This window comes from Epinephelus moara, chromosome 4, assembly GCF_006386435.1.
Source record: "Epinephelus moara isolate mb chromosome 4, YSFRI_EMoa_1.0, whole genome shotgun sequence".
Lineage (NCBI taxonomy): Eukaryota > Metazoa > Chordata > Actinopteri > Perciformes > Serranidae > Epinephelus > Epinephelus moara.
Window position 1 is genome coordinate 40,446,974 of NC_065509.1, and position 21,842 is coordinate 40,468,815.

General features: G+C 40.2%; 1 long non-coding RNA gene across 1 annotated transcript in view; it reads right to left on the reverse strand.

Moving 5' to 3' along the window:
- Positions 1–19,676, reverse strand: part of LOC126389259 (uncharacterized) — a 52,261-nt gene extending 32,585 nt beyond the window's left edge. The window contains exons 1-2 of the long non-coding RNA XR_007569825.1: positions 19,631–19,676; positions 17,603–17,684 (exon numbers count right to left, since the gene is read on the reverse strand). This is a non-coding gene — a long non-coding RNA (uncharacterized LOC126389259). The remainder of the gene's footprint in view (positions 1–17,602; positions 17,685–19,630) is intronic.
- Positions 19,677–21,842: the final 2,166 nt, after the last annotated feature.

Sequence of the window (21,842 nt, forward strand, 5' to 3'; positions counted from 1 at the left end):
GTGTTTTGATCGGCCACTGTCACAAATTACTCTAACAGTTGCTCTCCAGGAACATCATTTTCAATGAGCTTTTAAGCACAGCACAAAATAGCCTCTTTCCTTTTCCACCTTCGACTTCATTTTTGAAAATCGAAGCTTCGGAGGTCAGATCGATTTTAAATCGAAGCCTTCGACGAAAAAAGTTACTAACTTACAAATTATGGCGAAAACGTAGTTTCTTGCAACCCTACAATTAAGATAAAAATATTCACAAACAAAAAACACTTCTGGTTGCTGATAAGTAGTGTTTAATTTTTGATTTAACACTAAAAATTAAAACCCTCGGCGCGCACTGCAGCGCAAGCAGACAGATGCGCGACTCAGAGCAGCATATGTCACTGACACCAGACTCAGAGCGCAACGGACCGGTGGAAAATGTCACCATCGGCATATTTTTTAACATCAATAAAATCTTTTTTTATCATTATTTTGAGTCACATTGTTGAAAGAATTTAGTCGTCTATGTTCAAGCTAGGGCTGTCAAAATTGCTCAAAAATGACGTTCGAATATTCCTTCTAAAAATAACTCATAGGTTCGAACCATTCGAATATTTTTTTTTCCGCATTATGTCCACAAGAGGGCAAACTAATACAGGGAAACATACTTGTATATGAAACATAACTACCTGTAGATATTTTTATTTCAACATAAACGTCTTTGAAAACATTTACATACCTACACATTAAAACACATAAAACAATTATCTATAACATTACGTTATAAACGACCGCGGACCTCTCGCTCGCCCCCCCTCTCTGACCCGTGACCACACCGCCCGCGGAAGCGCTGCGAATAGCCTCGAAGCACCGGACCGTGACCGGCTCGCGCCCTGCAGCGATCGTTTCGGCGTCTGGTCTATTTTCTGCGCGAGCCGCGAGCGAATGTGTCAAGCCGGGTGACGGAGACAACAGCTGGGAGCAGAACCGCTTGTCGACCAGCGTGGAGAAATGCGCGTCTGATGCCAACGCCCACTTGCAAAGAGGACAGCTGCGGTGGTGTTTTTTTTCTCTCTCCACAATCGAATATCAATTTTCACATTCGAAGGTCCATTTTTTTTTTCAAACTCGAATTTAAATTCGAATTTAGAATATTCGTTGACAGCCCTAGTTCAAGCAGGATAATAGGCCTCCATTCATTGCACATTGGGCTTTCTATTTCCTTGTCGGAGATGGTGTTGCGTTCAAGGTCCCCCCGAAAAAACGGGAGAAAAAAGGCTGAATATTTGAATTTTTTTTTTTCCACAATCGAATCCCATGCCATCGAACGAACCTTCAAAGCTTCAAATTTTTTGGGTCAGCCCTACTACCAGCCTCTCAGTAGATTACCACTGTTTTTTGGGCTGGTGAGTGAAGCAAATCCAGCAGCCACTTGCATATTTTAACAGCATTTGGCTGGTGCTAATTTCCAAAGCTGCAGTAGAACCAGCAAAAATTTGCCGGATGCTGCAAAACGTGTCATCCAAAAGATTTGACCTGAGAGATCTGGGCACTGGTAAGACAAAGGGAAGTTAACCACAGGTAATTTACACATCCTATCCATGTTGTTATGATATAAAGCTGGTTGAAAATTGGCTAAAAGCATCCCTTTAAGTGTAAGGTTAATTTTTTGTTACTAATGTTTTGCCACTTTTCACAGAGTGATAGCTCATTTTAGAAACGTTTTAATTTGGGGGGCAAATTCTAGTTTTTGTGAAAGCTGATTCTTTCGTTTTGGATATACAAGGGTGTAGGGCCATGTCACAGATTTGAATTAAACGGTTTTTGTGCTCCCCTCAAAACTCTGCACACTAACATTGAACTTTTCTGTAGTCTTTTAAACTCTCCAAGGCATCGTATATTATACTTTACATCATCATCGGCGACTCCTACAAACATGCAATTCCACTTGCCCTGCCCAGAGCCACCTGATTCAGATGTTATCAGCCCATTAAATGGCTGTTACCTGTGGTTCGTAGCCTCACAGAGATGTTTAGAAGAGACCTGCCTCACCTACTATGAGGTTTAAAAGACGTTGTCAGCCCATTAAATTGCCTCGAGTGTCTGTTTGCTGATCCAATGTTGTGAAATGCTGTTAGTGGTGACTTCACTACATTCAGCAAGCTCTCTTGGCATTTTCACTCTAATAAATAAACTATATAAAGTCACAAAACATCCAGAAAGGTAATATTATTACACATATTTTTCTAATTTACCAGCAAAATATACAACCATACACTTTAATTCATGCTTCTTTCTTTTACAGGACTACGACTCGCTTAATTGCCTTGTTCATTCGACCAAAGTCTGACGAGTTTAGTCGCCTAGTTAATTCATAGTAAAATAGACTTCATTCAAACTCCACAGAAACAAAATAAAACTCACCAAAACCATCAATCATCTTGCTTGTCTTAAGTTAGTTACTCCACTGTTCCCCTGCCGTCTCTCTGCTGCTGCAAGCATGACACGAGTCAGCTGTTCGCAGTTCTGTGACGTTATCCCCACCATTCGCAGTGAGCTCAGCTGCCTGTTGCACCACACTGACATCTGGTGGGGTATGATGTGCACTACACGCAAAAAAAAAAAACTACTTACAAACTCTCTAATATGAGGTCAAAATAAGTCAGTGTTGATTTTTGGTTATATGTGGAACAGAAAGCCCTCCACTCCTCCACTAGCCCTCCCTCCCAATGCTGATTTTTTTCTTCTTCTTTATCCTACATCACTTGACTTCCTCCTTTGCTCCCATCATAATTATTAAGGTCACGAGAGGTCACTCTCATAATGGCCTTCTGAAGCTCGTAGTAGATGTAGTAGGCCCCATCTAACACATATCTACAATGCTTAGAACCACTGCTAACACAATTTAATGGCCTGGTAATAGCTGCACCAGCTGCCACAGTGTATTCATGTCTGTTTGCTTCTCCCTGCTAACTGTGTATGCAATCACATGACCTCTTAAATGTCCTTTGCATTCAGACTAAACACACCTCAATGACTGATATTAATAAATGATAATAGCTAGAATTACCACCCTGCAGCTGTATGTCTCTGCACACCGGTCAAGTTTCTCTTGCAGTTTACATCAATGTCTGTAAAAAACAAAACATGGATGCTTCACACACATCCTCCCCTAGGCAGCACAGAAGATCTATACAATCAGTACAGTTTCAAGGTGGACACCAAAGATGAGTGTCACCAATTTAGTGTCTGACCAAATGTTTCCCAGGGGCTGTTTTAACTTTTGTCTGACTAGGTACTGCACTGCACACACTGGAGAGGAAGGATGAAAGTCACAATGCATTCTGGTCACATATGCTCTTTGAATGTTTTTACACTTTCTCCCACAACCCTTGAAGCGGCTCTAACAGAAGTTCTCTTGGGTTTTCAGTCTATTGAAAAAGGAAAGATGGAGAGACGGTGACAAGATCCCCGAGGGCAAACCCACTGGGGCTAAACCACTACTGGAACGCATCGCCAAGTTTTGAAAATGACGAGTGGTCCCAGGCATCGACTGAGTCCAAGTATAAAATGGCAGTTAAAATCCCCTCTGACTGTCAGTGATTTATTTGTCGAAAAAGTGCTGAGTGAGGAAACCAAGGCTCATTTGTCTCCAATAGATCACTACTGAATAAAAACATGAGGGCGTAAGAGAGTTTACAGTCAGACGGTCCACTCCACCAGCCACGCAGATGACAGAGAGGTGGTACAAGGTTCATTTAATATAATCAATGAAACTCAGTATTCCCAGTGAACTCCTGCAATGTTGTGCTTTCAAATAGCATTGAAAGTTGCTGTTAAATAAATGGATAGTCTCAGTGCTTCAGAGTTTGTTTCTATTTCAGGCTCAATCAAAAGGCTAAAATGTGGTGCCTGCTTGTCAGTAAACATGCACGACAACACAAGGTAGATGAGGCAAAAACAAATGAGCAAGCTGCTCAGAAAGTTGCTGCATGGTGACTCACTTGTGGAAATAGTAAGTTTAGCCAGCTACCTGAACATCACCGAGGTGATAATCAGCATACATAGAAACCATTGTGAGTCAAACTGCAGCTAACTTTAGCTGTCTCAATGAGGCATCGACAATTTACGTCAGCAAATACAATACCAGGATAATGAAAGCAGACACAACTGGTGTACATGTCATACGGCATGTCATGTATTCTACAAATAATGGACCCACTGTCAGTCAATTCTAAAGTACGTCAGCCTCTTCAAAAGATTCATCAGAGCAGCAGCAGCACTGCTTTGCTCCAGGTCACATCCTCTGTTGCTCACCCTGCGCAACAATCCTGATGAAACCAAAAGAATCAGAAGATGTATACCAGCTTTCATGCGCACAATGTTTGACATGTGGAGGCTAGAGTCCGCCTTGGCTTTCTTGTTTAATCACTGCAATAACAAATTCAACCAAAAATGGCCACTTTATGCTGGAAATCAAGTTCTTCTCTTGGCCAAGAAACCAAAGGGTTATATGCTCACTTTGATCAAAAGTGAAAAAAAAATTCTGGTGAAATATGATCTATTTAAGAAATATTTCCCTGCTGGAAAGATGTTCTTCTCATAAAACTGGGCTTTCTATGCAGTAGAAAGACACAAATGCTTTCAAAATTGGTGCTACATGACCAGAGAAAACAGAGAAAAAGGGCTGTGGCGTCTGCTTTTGCTCAAAATCTGTATTTTGTAAAATGTATGGAAGTAGACATATATGTCAAAGAAAAAAGGCACAAAGGCATATTTTAGGATTATATGGAAAGTATGGCAATTAAGTATGTCTAACAATCAAATAACATTCTGTGCACACAGAGTTTCTATCCAGAGTTTGCATGTTCTCCCTGTGTCAGCGTGGGTTTCCTCCAGGTGCTCCAGCTTCCTCCCACAGTCCAAAGACATGCAGGTTAATTGGTGACTCTAAATTGTCCGTAGGTGTGAATGTGAGTGTCAATGGTTGTCTGTCTCTATGTGTCAGCCCTGTGATAGTCTGGTGACCTGTCCAGGGTGAACCCTGCCTCTCGTCATTCCCAAACAGGCAATAATTATGTGGAGAAGACGAAAAGTTTGGCACTGAAATTGCATAGGGAAAAATAAAGCTGTGAAAGTTGGAGGATTTGGTGGAGCGGTTAAAATCAACTCTAAAAAAGTGGGTTTGATTCATAAATCATGATCACATTCCTTATACTGTGTGTGAACTTTTAAGTTTCAGCAACCTTGTGTCGTTGTTTTTTAAAACCAAGATTAAAAAGTTATTGTAGTTTTACTGATTTAAAAATACAAGCTATAGCTTTTGCCGTGTCAGAGTTGTTTTTGTGTTTCATCTCTTCGTGGCAGGGAAACAGAAACTTTAAATTGTTTATGTCAACAACACATAATTTACATTTTGTGCTTATTTCAGAAGTTTGGTGAGGCCCTGCTGGAATTAAACATTAACGCTGCAGTTCGGGTCTGCGGCAGCATTTGGAAAAGATTAGACTATTTATCTAACGCCACTTTGCAGCACTTGAGTAAGATTAGGCAATTCATATTCTGTTTGCATATGTAGCATTTCAGTATGTTAAGAGGGAAGCCAGTTAAAAGATGATATATGCAGGCAATATTCTGAGTGTACATGATGCAGTGGTGGTGTATAAATCATGCAAAAATATATCATCGTTACATATTCTGCACTCGAGATGAAGCTATATGCATAATGACTAGAGCCTCATTTAAATTCTCAATTTACACACTTTCTTCATGAGCTAAGCCTCCACAAACACCAGCACCACTCTGCACACATGCACACAGGAAGTAGTATCAGAAGTCAAACTAAGTATAAAACAGCAGTCAGACACTTTTTTTTCAGCACTTTATGATATCCTAACTCCCTCACAAACACAGATGAACACACACTTATAAACACACTGCTACACAAACACCAACACTCAGGCACACAGACAATGTCAAGCACATTTCTCTGCGCGAAGGGAGGCCGCAATGGTTTCTCTTGTCAACAGGAATGACAAGGCAGCCGACTGTCAGGATGAAAACAATGACAGCTGCACTCTGCAATTACCTGGAACATCAACAAGAACCCATTTACCAAGACATCCCGCTGGGACATCCCATTATTCCACCTGTCAAGACATATGCCACTGGGACTCCCCATTATTCCCTCCACCATCAGGGGAAGCCACACACACTGCGGTCCAAGAGGAAAGCTTGCGTACACCCTAACATCAGAGCACATGTGATTTTATCAAACACACATACACACACCAACAGCCTGATGTGGAGAAATACTGTGAACTGACTGTCATGTCTTCAACTGCAGATAACGTCATCCGTTCACTGAGGCGGGAGACATAGTTTTACTTTCATAAAACAAAGAAGTTGAGAAGACCAACAAAAAGAAAAGTGTATTAAGTATTGAAGGACGGGTGTCAAAATATAGACCCTTTGACTATTAGTAAGATGTTTTGGTGGACAGGGCTTAGCTGGAGGCAAAACAAGTCTCCACAGACATTAGCTAGCACTAGCTAGCAAGTTCTGTTGGCTTGTTTTAGACAATGGAGGAAGATGATGCAAATGGTGTGTTCAGAAATACTCATTTCAAGTGTCGGAGTGCACTCTGGCACAAACTAGACCGTTCATAAATTCAGAGCGCTGTCTGAATGTACCGTTGGGTTATCCAGAGCACCGCACTCTCAGAGTGGCAGAGCGCACTCTGGACACTGTCTGTGGAGACGGAGCAGCAGAGCGGAGTGAATGTGTGATTAACTTAACCGTTGGTTCATTCATGTAGAAATATAACGCTCGTTTCTTCCACCAACAGGGCTCTCATTTTAGTGTAGAGCGTCAGACTGAATTTACCAACGCACCATGTCAGGTCACTCACTCTCCGGGACCGCCAGTGTTACTTGAATAAGTAAACACTGACCAACGGGACCAGACTGGCCGACCCGTATGCTCTCACTCAGTGGATGGATGATGTCACAGGAAGCCAATCTTACAAAGGAGGACCACACTTGAACAGATTTGTGTATCCGTCCAGTCCTTTCGTCTTATCACATGTAAACATAGTTGTGTTCCTTTTTGTTGACAGACAGTGACAGCTGGTATGAGATAAAATTAAAGTTTTGAGCCATGCCTCCTTCTATTCTGGCTCCCAATAACACAACAAGACCACATTTTAAGACGCCTATGTAGCCTACAGCCCTGTGGGGGAGTGTCGAGTTTTGCCTCCACCTAACAATTGATGTTATTGTGACGTCAGCCCTAAAAGGGTCTATACAAAAAAAATAATTACTAATGCATTGCGACATTATCTGCATTCATTTGAAAAGTCAGGATAATTTAAAATCAAGTCATCAAAATGTTTCCATTAACTTCAAACATTTACAGATTGTTCTGACAGCTACTTTGTTTCCACTGACCACATTACGGCTCTTACCTCACCCATGTTAATGCAACCTTAAGGGTCTTTTTAGCCTTCAAGTCTATTTCCTTTCTGGTTAAGTGCACAAGTACATGATTATGTATCAGGCTGTGAGCTCTGTCAAAACTCCTCAAGTACACAGAAGCACTAAGGCTGCAGAGGAGACACCGAAGAAGAAAGCAGCTGCCACTTAAGTCCTGCTCTCTCTGCACAGCCGGTACAGACGAGGAGTAACACCCCGTCTGTACAGGCACCCAAGTGAAAGCAGCACATTAGTAGCTCAGCAGCAGCACTTTCAGTCTCACACAGGTGTCTAGACAGGAAGCATTCAGACACAGTAGTGCTGTGTAGGTCACCCGCATTTTGGCGGCCCAATTCACAATCACAGTATTTACGTTTGAAAGAAGAAAAAAAAAAAAAGACTTGAAAAGACATTTTAAACAAGAACCATTACAGTGCATGGCCTGTTCAGACAGCTTTATTGATTAAAATAGAAGTGAATCTGTTCTGCTAGAAGCACATGAGATGGACAACTGCAAAACAAGAATGAGATGCCTCCTGTGCAGACAGGTAGGCATAGCTTATTGACAAATGCAGCTTAGATGTGCTTCTCATGTGTAAACAACCAAATGCCAGAATCAGACAACATTATATCCTGCCTAATCAACTTTCCCAGTTTAGCAAGTCTGCTGTGGCAGTCGGTTTTAGTGTTGCATGGAGTTAGGGCATACAGACATTGCATTATCTTTTTGCTTTTATTGATCAACTTAGTCAAAGAATGGACGCTGCAATCATAAACTGAAAGTGTCTGCTTCTTACAGCAGCACAATGTAGCAGGAGCACTTATTAGGAGAGTGAGGGGAGTTGACCAATAGGACTATGGCGGAGGATTTTGTGTGAAAGACAAAAGTAAAAGCACCTATTTGGCAATATTTCAGATTCAAACCCAATGCTAAAAGGGACACTGATAATTTTAATGAGGGAAAAGGAGTTGATTATATGCAACTAATTCACATATTTCATTCAGGGCACCCTATTTAAACTGCTTTGGTCTGCCTACTGTCACTGCTTCCCACCCATGACCCACCTCCACCCCAGCTCCTCCTTTTTCTGTTGTGTCTGACTTATCAATGTCATTTCTGTTTGTTATTGATGCTGCTCTGTTCTGTTTCTGGGGGGTCTTTGCTGCTGCTCTCCCTGCCTCAGGATTTCCATGTAGGCGCATGGAAGGGCAGAGAGGTGTGCTCTCTCCACCTTTCTGCATAGGCCAGAGGAAAGGCAGAGAGGCCCCAGATCAGAGCCATACCACTAAATATATCACAGCAAATGGAAATAAAATTTCCTTTGACTGAAGTGTTCCTGACTAAGCTGCATTTCCTGTGACTACTTCATCACAAAGGACAAATCATGCTCTGACAGTTAAATGCTTTTCATGTGAAGCTGCAGCATTAAGAAACGTAAATGGACTGCATTTGTATGGCGCTTTTCTAGTCCTCTGACCCATCAAAGCGATTTTACACTACATGTCACATTCACCAACTCACACACTGGTGCCCGAGGTTACCATACATGATAGCACCTGCTACTCAGTAACCATTCACACGCACTCTCACACCGATGGAAAAGCCCAAGGATACTTCAACATGCAAACTAGAGCAGCTAGGGATTGAACCACTGATCTTACGATTAGTGGATGACCTCTGAGCCACAGTCGCCCCATGCCATTTTCATTAGCAGTAACTTAATACAGCACTATACAGATATTGAGCATCACCACAACAAATTCTTGTCCAGTGCAGTCTGTAACATCAATGCTGTCACGAGTTTCTTAACCTGTTCTGGTGTAGCATCCCAAGTCAGGATTCAACATTAAGTCTAACATGTCTCAGTCAAGTCATGGCAGGAAAATAATCACTAATCACCCTATCTGACAAAATGAACATCTGGAAAGACAGAACTGTTGCGTAGTCAGATCCTAGCCTGGTTCCCAACCTCTGTATCATCACCCACATTTTTCCAGTCACTCAAATAGTTTGGTGTTGTACCCACTGACAGCTGTTTATGAATGGGGATGTCACCCTTTCAAACAACTGTCTAGCTACTGTATATGCATGAAAAATAGCAACAGATGAGATCTGTTCTGCTGTATAGGTAGTTGTGAGTCGACCTCCACAAATAACTCGTACGTCAACTTCTTTGATCACAGTGAAAAATGTGAAGTTAACTGCTCCTAGCAACTGCTACATGACGCACATGAGCACAGTGTCAGGCTGACAGCATGAAGTGAAATGAGATGTTAATTCAGTCTGAATATCAGACCAGTCTGATCCCGGCATTACGTCAAACTTCACCTAATCCAAATTCAAACTCAGACCCAAATCTTGTCTCTAAATAACTCCTTTCACAGAATATGTCAAGACGTCTTCACTCTGTAAGTCTACAAGTCAAAACCCACTCACATCCCATACAAAGGCTGGACTGACATATGAAATGAAGTCTGTGTCTGATCTCATCTAATGGTCCTCCAACCAGCATGTAGCTGTCAGTGTCATATACTGGTGAGAGCAGTGAGTCATGCACCTCAACTATATGTCTTTGTGTTTGTGGTATAAAAGGTGTGGTATTAACACTGCACACGTATATATCTGTCTTTAGCCTTTTCACATCAGTGATGGCTGGCACATCATAAACTGACATCCTGTATGGGAGCTTTTGTTTGATCAATGCCCTGCACGTCAGCGCTGAGCCTACTTCACAGCATGGGAAGAAAAAAGAGGCGAGATGGAAGAGATGAAGAGTTGTCTTCAATCAACTTTCTGTTGTCAGCATCATGCTGTTTGACTTTCTCGGTCTACACAAACACACATATATAGCACACACTCTGCAAAGCTTATTAACAGTTGTTTTGTCACCCTTTAAATTATTAAATTAAATGAATTAAACCATTAACCAAAGGAAAAGAAACAGAACAGTTCTCTGTCTACTCATCTGTTCATTTTATTTGTGTGTGCAAGAAAAGAGCCATTCACACTCAGTAAATATCTGCAATCATGTTTGGACATTTTTCAATGGAAAATAAAATGAGACATTACATACATATCCAACCAGTTATAAATCTCCCAGAAAGGAACTGAGAAAGCAAAAGCACACGTCTATAAAGGCCAAAGCACACCGGCTTCGAGCGGCGCGCATCAACAAGTACGCCCCTATTATTTTCAATGTACAACACCACACCACGGGCGTAACTTCATTATTTCAGAAGCTTAAAGTTTAGTTCTGGTTCCTCTGTCAAGTTTAGAACTACAGTTTTTAGTTCTGCTGCTTATATAAGATATTTGCTGCAGGCACATCACTGCTCTTACCGCATTACTCTCAGCAGAAAAAGTCTACTCGATTTGAAGCAATCTAAGTCACCGACAATTCAGATCTTCGACCTTCTAAGGACAGCCCTACTAAATACAACCCGCTGCTTCTTACTTTGCACTTGGATTATGCACCATTTAACCAGCCAAAGTGGAACTGGACACATCCTGAATGCACCTGCCCCATGCACTTTAGACCATGTGCTATAGATCATTTAAATATCGTCCTTAAACTGAAATATGCCTATTTCAGCAGGATCTTTTTTCACAGTAAGGGCCAGATAAATAAATATTCTGAAGGACCGCAGTGGATAGCAGCGTGACATTTAGAGTGTATTAGGCTGACACTTCTCTTCCAAATGGAGTTTTCTGTGCTCTGTTTGAGTTTTTCTTCAAGGAATATAATCTGCCAAAACTGAGAGTAGACATCTTGGATGCCAGCGAGCAGAGGAAGCCTTACTGCTCACTCAGTGGTGACACACTTCATCTTTCAAGCTCCTAACAGTGATTACATACTTCTCTGGCTGTGCTTACTTTCAGCTTGTTCTGTGATTACAAACGCTGCACATCGCTACTGCTCAAAACTACTCACCCAGCATTTGTTTTAGTCACTAAACTTCCATTATAAAACAGTCAAACATACTGTATAGTTATCTTAAAGAGCAGTATCAGGTTGATGTTGTTCGTATGCTGACATCTGATGGAAAGACGTTCGTGTACTGATAATTTATCACGTGTCAACTCATAAGAACACCGCAGAAAAAGATTAAGTCTAATATGCTCGGCTGAAGACACAGAGACGGGAATCACAATGTGTTTAGACTTCCCACCACTGCCAAACCTCTAACCTGGCAGGATGTCAGGTAACCAAAACTCCACACAATAAACAAGTCGCTTAAAGAGTCCATGTTAATTGTGTTTACAAGCCCCGGGTTGTTTGTAATTAACCAAACTGAACTCTAACAAACCAAAAACATGCAACAAAATAAACTTTTCCACTGTGGTTTAGGAATGATTGCATGCAGAGTCTCAGAATAATCTATGACGAGAACAATGACTAGTTAAATATCTAATGCAGAGTGTAAAATGCTTCTCTTCTCCTCATCTGTCATCAGATGTACATCAGCAGAGATGGCTGCTATCTCAGTGACACTGACCCTCTCTGTCTTTCATTCTATCAGTTTACATTCATACTCCCTCTTTCCAGTTCTTCTCCTCTTTGCTGCCTTCTGTGTCTGGCCTCTCACATCTTTCAACCTTCTTCATCTCCTCTATGTCATCCCTCTCCTCACCTTTCTCAGACTATTTCTGTCTTCAGAAAAATACAAAGCTGAGGAGGCCTCTCTACTGTAAACACAGGACACCATGTCCACATGAACAGGCTTACTTCAAATGAAGAATCCTCACAATAACAGCCATTAGATAGCAAAGCTGTAGTTGGTACCTTCCAGAAATAACTTTTGTTATATTTGCTGAAACTTTCACTGTATTAACACAGAAGGACATGAGACAGACAATCTGTGAATCTGCCTCCTTGATTTCCCTCTATTGGCCAGACTACACACCAATAAAAATAACCAGTAAGGAGCCGTCAAGTCTCTAATACAACTGTCAGTCATGTCAATAACTGCTTGTGAACTGTCACTATGCTGAAAACAGTCGAGCCTAAATGAAGCAGCGCCCACTGGCTGGAGCAAACTTTCTAATTTTGCAGCTAAACAGTCCACTGAAATATGTTTCTGAAACATTTGAGGCGAAGAATAGGCAATGCAGTGACAGAATTTCGAGTCATATTTGATCTAGTGTCTATATACAGACTCTACATTCAGTGAATGTAGAGTCTGCAGGCACACCCCGGAGATCTTGCCTCCGGAAGAAGAGCGGAAGAGCCCTGGTTTCTGGTGCTAGGCTGTTTGTAGTCCGCGTGATATTGACCAATCACGTTTGAGCCGGCTGCAGTTGTTGCCAGGTTAAACGCTCCGTGCGGTGAACTAACGAGGCGGAACATAATTGGCGTCACTGCAAACTCTGAATCCATCGCAATGGTTCAGCATATTTACTTATATATAAACGGAAGTCGGAAACGGAAATTCGCCTCCTCCGCCCAAATCAAACCGGAATGCCAAAAAAAATCGGGGGTCTGCCCCCAGAGGCTGTATCACCGTCTGCCGGAAGTCAGACGCCGAATACAGCCGATGGGTTCCGAGAATGTATTTGATCAGCACTGCCTAGTTTAACAGTTTGACTGCAACTCTCGAGCAGTGAATGACATGATTGACAGTAGGGCTGCCTCGATTAGTCGACTAATCGATGACTAATCGACTATCAAAATAATCTGTGACTATTTTAGTAGTCGACTAATCGGTTTGAGTCATTTTTCATAAAAAAAAACTATAAAAGTACCCTAAAATACTCCTATTGCAGCTTCTTATGTTCAGATACTGGCAGCTTCACACACTCTCCTATGACGGTGAACTAAAACCCTTTGGCGTGAGTACGAAACAAGACATTAGATGACATAGTTTTGGGGTTTGGAAGAGACAGACCTACATTTTTCAACATTTTAACACATTTTTCGATAAAATGATTAGTCGACTAATCAAAGAAATAATCGACAGGTTAGTCGACAATGAAAATAATTGTTAGTCGCAGCCCTAATTAACAGCTGCGTTAGAGACTCCTTGGGTCCGATTAGTTTTCCAAAATCTGTTAGATCCTTGCAAATAAATTTTCACCAAAAACACATCAAGCAGCGGTGAAGTGTGGCCCGCAGGGAGCCGCCATGCAATGGCCATGACTCTGTGGCTGAGTGCGGCCAAATTAAAATGGGGCATAGTTTACAGGGGTTAAAGCAAGAAAAAAAAATTGTGCCTGAAATGTGGAGCACAGAAGATTTGTGTGCCTGAAATCTGAAATCTCTTCTGGAGCGGGGGGCTTGGTGTTGCGGTCACAAAATGAAGAAATAGAAATTTATGTGTTGCAAAGGAACATGTTTATTATCAAAACGAACAAAAAGATTATAGCTTTAGTAGTTACTTTTCAGATTAAACTTTTATATCATAATGAGTTTATAAATAAAGATTAAACTTTCAGTGGTTACCAGACTTTTTGACTTATAGCTCCTACATCTCTTTTTTGCCTTGGTGCTATTTATTTTTAGAAGCTAAATCATTTAGGCTGTTTGCAAAATTGTATCGCGCTTGATGTGAATTAAATAGGCAGTTACGTCGAAATTTCGCCTCTGGGCAAGCATGTCATCATTGAAATGGATCATATAATGTTGTGGTGGTGACTTTAAAACTTCAGGATAGAGGAACTTTCGTTTCTGTCTGGTTTCTGTTACCTTACCTTCAAAATTACCGCTGGCTTACCGGAGCCTCTCCCACTCCGTCTGTGCTCTGTGTCTCAATGTGACATGATGTGAAAGCATGCACAGGCGTCAGTGTTGATTGGCTATCACTTGTGCCGTGTAACCAATCAGAGGGGGCTGCAGGCAGGGAGGGAGACGGCTGTATCGGAGCCGAAGGAGCGAGTTTTAAAATACATTTATTTGATAAGTTATCGATGAAAAAACGTCCAATGCCGATTATGGCAAACAGTAGGTTGTGTTGGGGCGTCGATGGCTTAGTGGTAGAGCAGGCGCCCCACGTACAAGGCTGTTGCCGCAGCGGCCCGGGTTCGAATCCAGCCTGTGGCCCTTTGCTGCATGTCATCCCCTCTCTCTCTCTCCCCCCTTCACGCTTACCTGTCCTGTCCATTAAAGGCAAAATGGCCCAAAAAATATCTTTAAAAAAAAAAACAGTAGGTTGTGTTTACTCGCACACTACGCCTAAATCATTTTCCCGGTTCGCACATATATATATTTTTAGGGGCAAATGCGAGTGAAATGCTCGCACTGCAGAGCACTTCTGCCCGTGCCGGACAGAAACTTCGCCACACCGGAAATCCGGTGCTGTGCCGGAGAACTTTAACCCCTGAGTTTAACTCTTACAAAGAACACAAACAATTCCTTCCTGCCTGAAACACTTGAACACACCGTCTGGCCGCAGAAAAGTTCAATCACTGCAGCAATCCGTAGTTTGCCACTGCTTGGTATGGATTTTTTTAAGCATTAGAGGCAGTAGGAAATGGAGGAGGTACATGATCTTTTTTGCAGATTATCTCATGTAAAACTCACAAATATGACAAAACAGTTGCTTTCTTAAAAGTTACTAGCTGTAGCAGTGCTGTTGAGAAAAAAGTGACTACTGAATATTTGTGAGTTCACCAAAATCAAGCTGAAACTCCATTTTAGCCTGTAATGTGTACGAGACTGGACCATGAATTTAGGTGGTTAAAAGAAGACAAATACAGCCTTACCGACACAAAACAGTGAAAAATACTCAACAGTCTACTTGTCTACTTGGTCCAATACAGCAGTTCAACACAAACTCCTGGTTGACATGAAAACTCTACATTAGAAAAGCTGTACACAGGGTGTCTACAGGTATAAACAAGTTAAAGTTGAAGACTTTTTAAGACCTATTTAATGCCACTTTAAATTCCATTTAAGACTAAACTTGTGATGGAAATACACGCCAAAAGTGAAATTATACTCTTTCTAAGCACACACATTGACGTCAGTTTAAAATGAACAGTAAAAATGACCCTGACGTTACTCTCTGTGCTTACGGCTCTGCATGAGCGATTTCACTGCCCCTGATCCCCATCTTACCTGGTTTGAAACACCTTCAACAAACAGCACAGTTTGCTTCTTAAACATTCCAAGGCACTGGCTTGAGTAATTGTTGTTATTCTACTAAGCTATTTGTCCTTGCACTTGCATTTTCCCATTCGTTTAACGATCCAGATTCATTGCGTGATCTAAGTGCATTGAGGGGGCAAAAATAGGGCATGCACACATACGGGTGTTGTGTCAAAGTCTGCTGTCTCGTCGAAGAGTGTTTCCCTTCTGTTAAAATTTTATTTCCTATAGCACCAACACCAAAAATTATGTCAGTGATGTGACCAAAAAAAAAATAAGATCCATTCAATCTGAATTTAAGACTAGCCTTTTATTAGTAAATGTGTTTTTAAGACATTTTAAGACTTTTTAAATACCCGCGGCCACCTTGTGTACACATTTTTAAGTCTTGTAAAATGAGCACAAATACAATTTCAAGCAGCTCTGAGCTAAACTCCCTGACATTATGTTTCAATAACATTGTTATTTAATATCTTTGTTCTGCTTCTGCTGAAGGCCCGACTCTCACTTCATCTCTTGACTCCTCATTATTCTGCTGGTGATACAGGAAGTAAACATTATTCTTGTTCTGTCCCTATTGTGAGCCAGTCTGGATCAGTCTCTAAAATATGACACTGCTGGTTCAAATAAAAGCTGTGCACGTAAGTTCATGCAGACGCAGAGCAAGGGGGAGGGTGCTGCTGATGATGACAGTTGTAACAAATCACTGAAATAAGGCAGAAAAAATTATTTGTCTATGTATAGAAGATATATAAAAATATAAAGGAGATGTTCTGCATGTTCTGTTCCTTTCTGCAGATGGGGAAAGATATCACACTGATTTATTACATCTGCTGATGCTGTGTTTCACGACATACTGTGGGCGGAGTTTTCAACATAAAACACAGACACGCATTCATCCATCATGCTCACAAACAGACACACAGAGAGAAGAAATGTACATGCACATAAAGTTGCTCAAACGGTGCCCCCACACTCCACCCACACTCATATTTTAAAACCCATTCCCACAATCATCATTTAGCATAATTATTGAATCTGAACTAACAAACATTATAAGGAAATCAATCTCTTTTGTTAAAACCAGCTGAAAATTCAGTTTCTTATGAGACTGAAATGTCTGGAAAATCATTTCTCTCCTCACATTAAAAAAAAAATGAAGTGAAAAACACAGATCTAACCTGAATTATGATTAAGGGCAGTACCCACACAAATTCTTTCAAGCAGCTTATGTAACACTGAAAATAAAGACTTCAAAGTTCATACATTACACATTCCCCTTTTAACAGTCCACTGTGAATTAGTGCTTATGGTTGAGTCAGACAGGTTTTGCAGTTGCTCGTGACCTGACTCACTCTACAGTATTAGTAAATCCATTTCCAGCTGTATAAAATAAGATTAGAGCTGCGTAATTGTAGCAGACTACAGGGAAGGAATGTGCACTTGGAACGTATCTCGTTCCTGACGACAGGCAGGAAGTCAGGATAGTTTGTTTTCTTCAAAATATAAAAAGATAAGGTTGAATTCCCACACATCAGCACTGAGTTTCTGTCATAGACCTCCCTCAGGCATGCCTATAATGTTGAATCTTTAATCAACTCTACTGAGACTGTGCAGGACGTCAGCGTTTTGTTTTGCATGACTTCAGATGTACATGAGACAACATTTGGTTTTTTGCAACTTGTGCAATATACTGTATTTTATTTTTCCCCTGGAAGTTGAAAAACTAACAAACATGGTGTCTCTTTAAGTGATAGTGAAGGGGTTTGGATGATTTAGAGAGTTAATGTATTTTCTCATCACACGCCTTCATGTCTGAACAGCTGGTTGCACCCTGTGTGTATTGATCCCTCAAGATGCTCACCTGACAGTGATGATTTACTGTCAACTTTAAGTTCCACTTCATGGTTTTATTGATTGTATATATGCCTCTGGTGCTTACTCCGCTGTTTAGACCTGCAGTGGTTTCATTTTATTTTATCTAATGGGAATAAACTGCCCTTTTCCCCAATCTAGTGAGTTGATGTATTTTCTGCTCAGTAATTAGAAAATAAAACAGTGAAAACATACCAGGAATTGCTGAATTCTTTGCATGTCAGGTCGTGGCTGAAACCTCATGGACCACACTGAATCTGTTCATTCTTATCGATTCCTGTGGAAAGACAGGGTTTGTCTTTTTAGTCACAGGGGACACACACCATCATCAAAGAACAATATGCCTTATTAGATTTATAATATTCAACCTAGCTTTACGTTGCTCAAATATGTCACTGCACCCTTGCCTGATCCTGTTAGCCTTTATAAGACTTGACTTGAGTGATGAATCTGATGACTAAAAAATAGCAGTAACTTCACTTTAATTCTAACATCACTCGGACTTCAGCCTTTTGACTTGGGAAATACAGTAAGAACACCCTACACAAGGCCAAAGATTTAAAGTCACGTCATAGAAAAGTATATCCGTTGTGCCTGACAACAGATACTCTTTATTTAGTCCAACAGCAGCCATCACTTCACATGAGATATGTTTGGCAGTGCACACCACCAAACAGACAACACATGATACCTCTTAATATCACATTCAAATGTTAAGACTTGATATGTGATCAACAAAACACAGACATGGACATGTAAAACATTCATCTCAGAAATTACAAATGATTATAAATGACCTTACTAACAGAAGACATTATGGCAGGAAAAGCAAATGTCAGGTGTAATTAATAACATTAATGCCTACATTCAATTTAGATTAATCAGTTTCAAGGTAGTTTCAGGTATTTTGCAGGCTCATTCAATTAGCCATCATTAACAGTTTTTATCACTTGTGGTTTTCCTCCTATGAGAAGTTGAGATGTCTGCCGTGATTACAGTCTAAGGCCTATGCCACATATGTCTTACAATTTTTTAAATGACCTTAACTTTGTTGAGGGTGACAAGTTTAAGACTTGCACTTGATTTGAGGCTTATGGGTCTGACTTAGAGGGTCTGACTTTGAGCGCCAGTAAGCTCAGTCCATAGGGACCTGGCTTGGGAACCAGAGGGTCGCCGGCTCAAGTCTCTGCACAAACTAAGCATGGAGCGTAGAGTGGTAGCTGGAGAGGCGCTAGTTGCCTCCTGGGCGCTGCCAAGGTACCTGAGCAAGGCACCAAACCCAAAACTAATCAGGGCACCTGTCCAAGGCAGCTTCCTCGCTCTGACATCTCTCCATTTAATACATGTATAGATCTTGTTTGTGCAGATTTATGTGTATTTCAGGCCTGTGTGTATATGACAACAAAGCAAAAAAATTGAATTTCCCCTCAGGGATTAATTAAGTATATCTTCATCCTCTTAACAGTCACGACTTGGGACTCACTGCACTTGTCTGAAAAATCTAAATCTGTTCAAACTTTCTGACATAATCCTAAAACACATCTTCCCATTCTTTCTTCTGAAATATATTTTTCATTAATGATTGTTTTATCTTGTCATAGCCTGTAGGTTTAACTGAACTTTACTTAACTTTTAATCATACATTTTCATCGCCTTTTTTCTCTGTCACAAATGTTTTGATTGTGCTTCATGTTCAGCACTTTGTGTTATGCCTTAATTGTGCTGTATAAATAAAGTTATCATTACTGTACTTGTGACTTGCAAAACACACTTTGTCGCACTTCTGGATAACATTAGTTCAATACAGTAAGTTAATCTGCTGTCTCAGAACTCTGATGCTCCTGTAGTTTCACTTTGTGACACAGTTTTGACATGTCAAAACAACAATACAAAAGTTTTCTAGTAACGTTACCTTTTAGCTAGCAGCCCAACATCAGTTAAGCTAACGTTTTAGCCACAGACTGTAAAATAATGGAATTAGCCACCGTGACGTCACCCATTGGTTAGTGGCATAGGTTTTAGCTTGGCTATAACCTACTAACATTATGTTAACCGGCTTTAAACTAACAATAAGCTAGAGCTTTTTAAGCTAACGTTAGCTTTACAAATAACCGTCCCTCCATATTTTGTTGGCGGTAGTTTTGTTTTTTAAGCTAACGTTTAATGACTGCCATCATAAAGATGACAGAACATTCATATGAGTCACCGGTTAAACTTTCTTACCGGAACATTTTCCGCACTGCGGCAAACTGCCGAGCTGCTTCCGTTACCGCGACTCCATGTTGATGGTTTGAATTGATTGGTTAGCCGTACTGCAGATAGCATTCTGAGTCAGCCCATTGGTCAGAGCTGGTCCAATCAGATTCTTTGTAAGCGGGACGTTCGTCATCCTCCACATCTGTCTGAGTATGAAATAAAAGTATGTAAATATAAAGTGATCTGTCTGAGTATGAAATAAAAGTATGTAAATATAAAGTGATAAAAAAAAAAATAGAAATAAATAATTANTCGTCATCCTCCACATCTGTCTGAGTATGAAATAAAAGTATGTAAATATAAAGTGATTAAAAAAAAATAGAAATAAATAATTAAATATAAAGTAATAAAATAGAAATACAAATGTGCAATATGCTACAATGTTAACACTAGTACTTCATCACTAGTATATCATCACTATGCTGAGTCTGTAAGTGTGTAAAAAACAATATACAAATATGTGCATTGTGCTTAATTACACTGTATAAATTAGTGGTATATTAAGAACTATAAAATTTGTATTATGCTATAATGGTTGCTAATATATATATACACACATATATATATATATATATATGTAATACAAAATAGAATAAGGAAAAAAACAAAAGAAGTATGTGCTCATGTGCACTGTATGTTGAATAAATACATACATTCAAGAGATGTTGATGAGAATAAAGCTGTAGCTATACTTTAGAGTATTGCCGCAGCTGTATTATTGCACCAATTATTGCACAATGAAAAAGTAATAATAATTATAGCTGCTGCACAGCGATGGGTTGGGTCCTGGCATTTTTAGGCAATTCTGAGCAACAAGCAGAAGAACTGGAAGACATTTAGGAATTTAGCAACACAATCTGCCTTTTGCATCAGCTGAGGCTTGAACTCACAACTTCTGAGACTTAAGATCAATTCCTATCTCACTGAGCTAATTAGTCAGTGACAATTTGACTAAGCCAGACGTGCAGGTTTAGCAGCTGTCCATGCATGGAAAAGCAGGTTTCAAACCACTGTAAAAAATTCAGTCATTGAAACAAAAATCTGAAAATACACATATTGCATCTAGACAGCATGGAAATGTTGGTAATTTGTTTGTAACAATGATTGATTTGCTCCATAAGTGAAAAACTGATGTTTAAAATTGCCATTTTTACATTGACTCCAATTGTTCACATTAGAGCAAAATTCAAAATGCTGTCAAAAATTCAGTTTTTGAGATAAAATTCTGAAATTTGCCACACATCATCTACCATGACTCTAGAATTTTGTCATTTTTTTCATGAACATTGAAGATTTATTTAGCAAGAATTTGCATGTATATGTTTACAGTACCGTTTACAGTCAAACATTTTGATGCACTGTAGGCTCAATTTTTGATAAATCAAAAATCTGAGAAACATAGTTTTTGTAGGACAGTCTGAAGATGCTCTGTAGCAAGTTTGGTGTCAATTGAGCAAAAATTGTGGGAGGAGATAGGTTTAAGAAGTTTTACAGTTTTTGAAAAAAACAGAGTGATGAACTTCATAATTTTTAATAGGTTTAAATGTACAAAAGTTTCTTCAGTATTGGGGCTACAGTTTGATGAAAGTTGTGAAGTTGTAGCACGTATGGTTGATTTGTTATGAATTTTCAAAGTTTTGAACTTTAGACGCTTGCTGTAGCGCCACCATCAGGACTATTGGCTTGAGTTTACAGCTGAGGATATCTGGCATGAGACTGGACCTTTGTGCAAAGTTCGGTGAGTTTTCACCCATGGGAAGTATGATTTCCTCGGAAGAAGAAAGAAGAAGAAAAAAGAAGAAGAATACCTAGGATTACAATAGTGTCCTGGCAGCTTAGCTGCCCGGACCCTAATTATACCTTAAGTCACTATTGCACAGTAGCATAATAGATAATTATGAATTATAAATGTAGGTAGGATAACCATAGCCCGGGATGAGACATCCAACCAAGGTATTTCTACAAAGATATGAAAAGGACATTGTTGTGGACTGATTCCAGAAGATTTATGTATAATGGTCTTGTACCCATGGTTGCATTTTTTGGATTTTATTTACCAGTTGATGTTCCCTTTCTAATGAAAATGTAATTTTTGGCTGTTGCACTTACCCTTGTACCAAAGCAATTCAATACTATATCATCAAATTTATTTCATGACTTGCACCAGACTATCACAGGG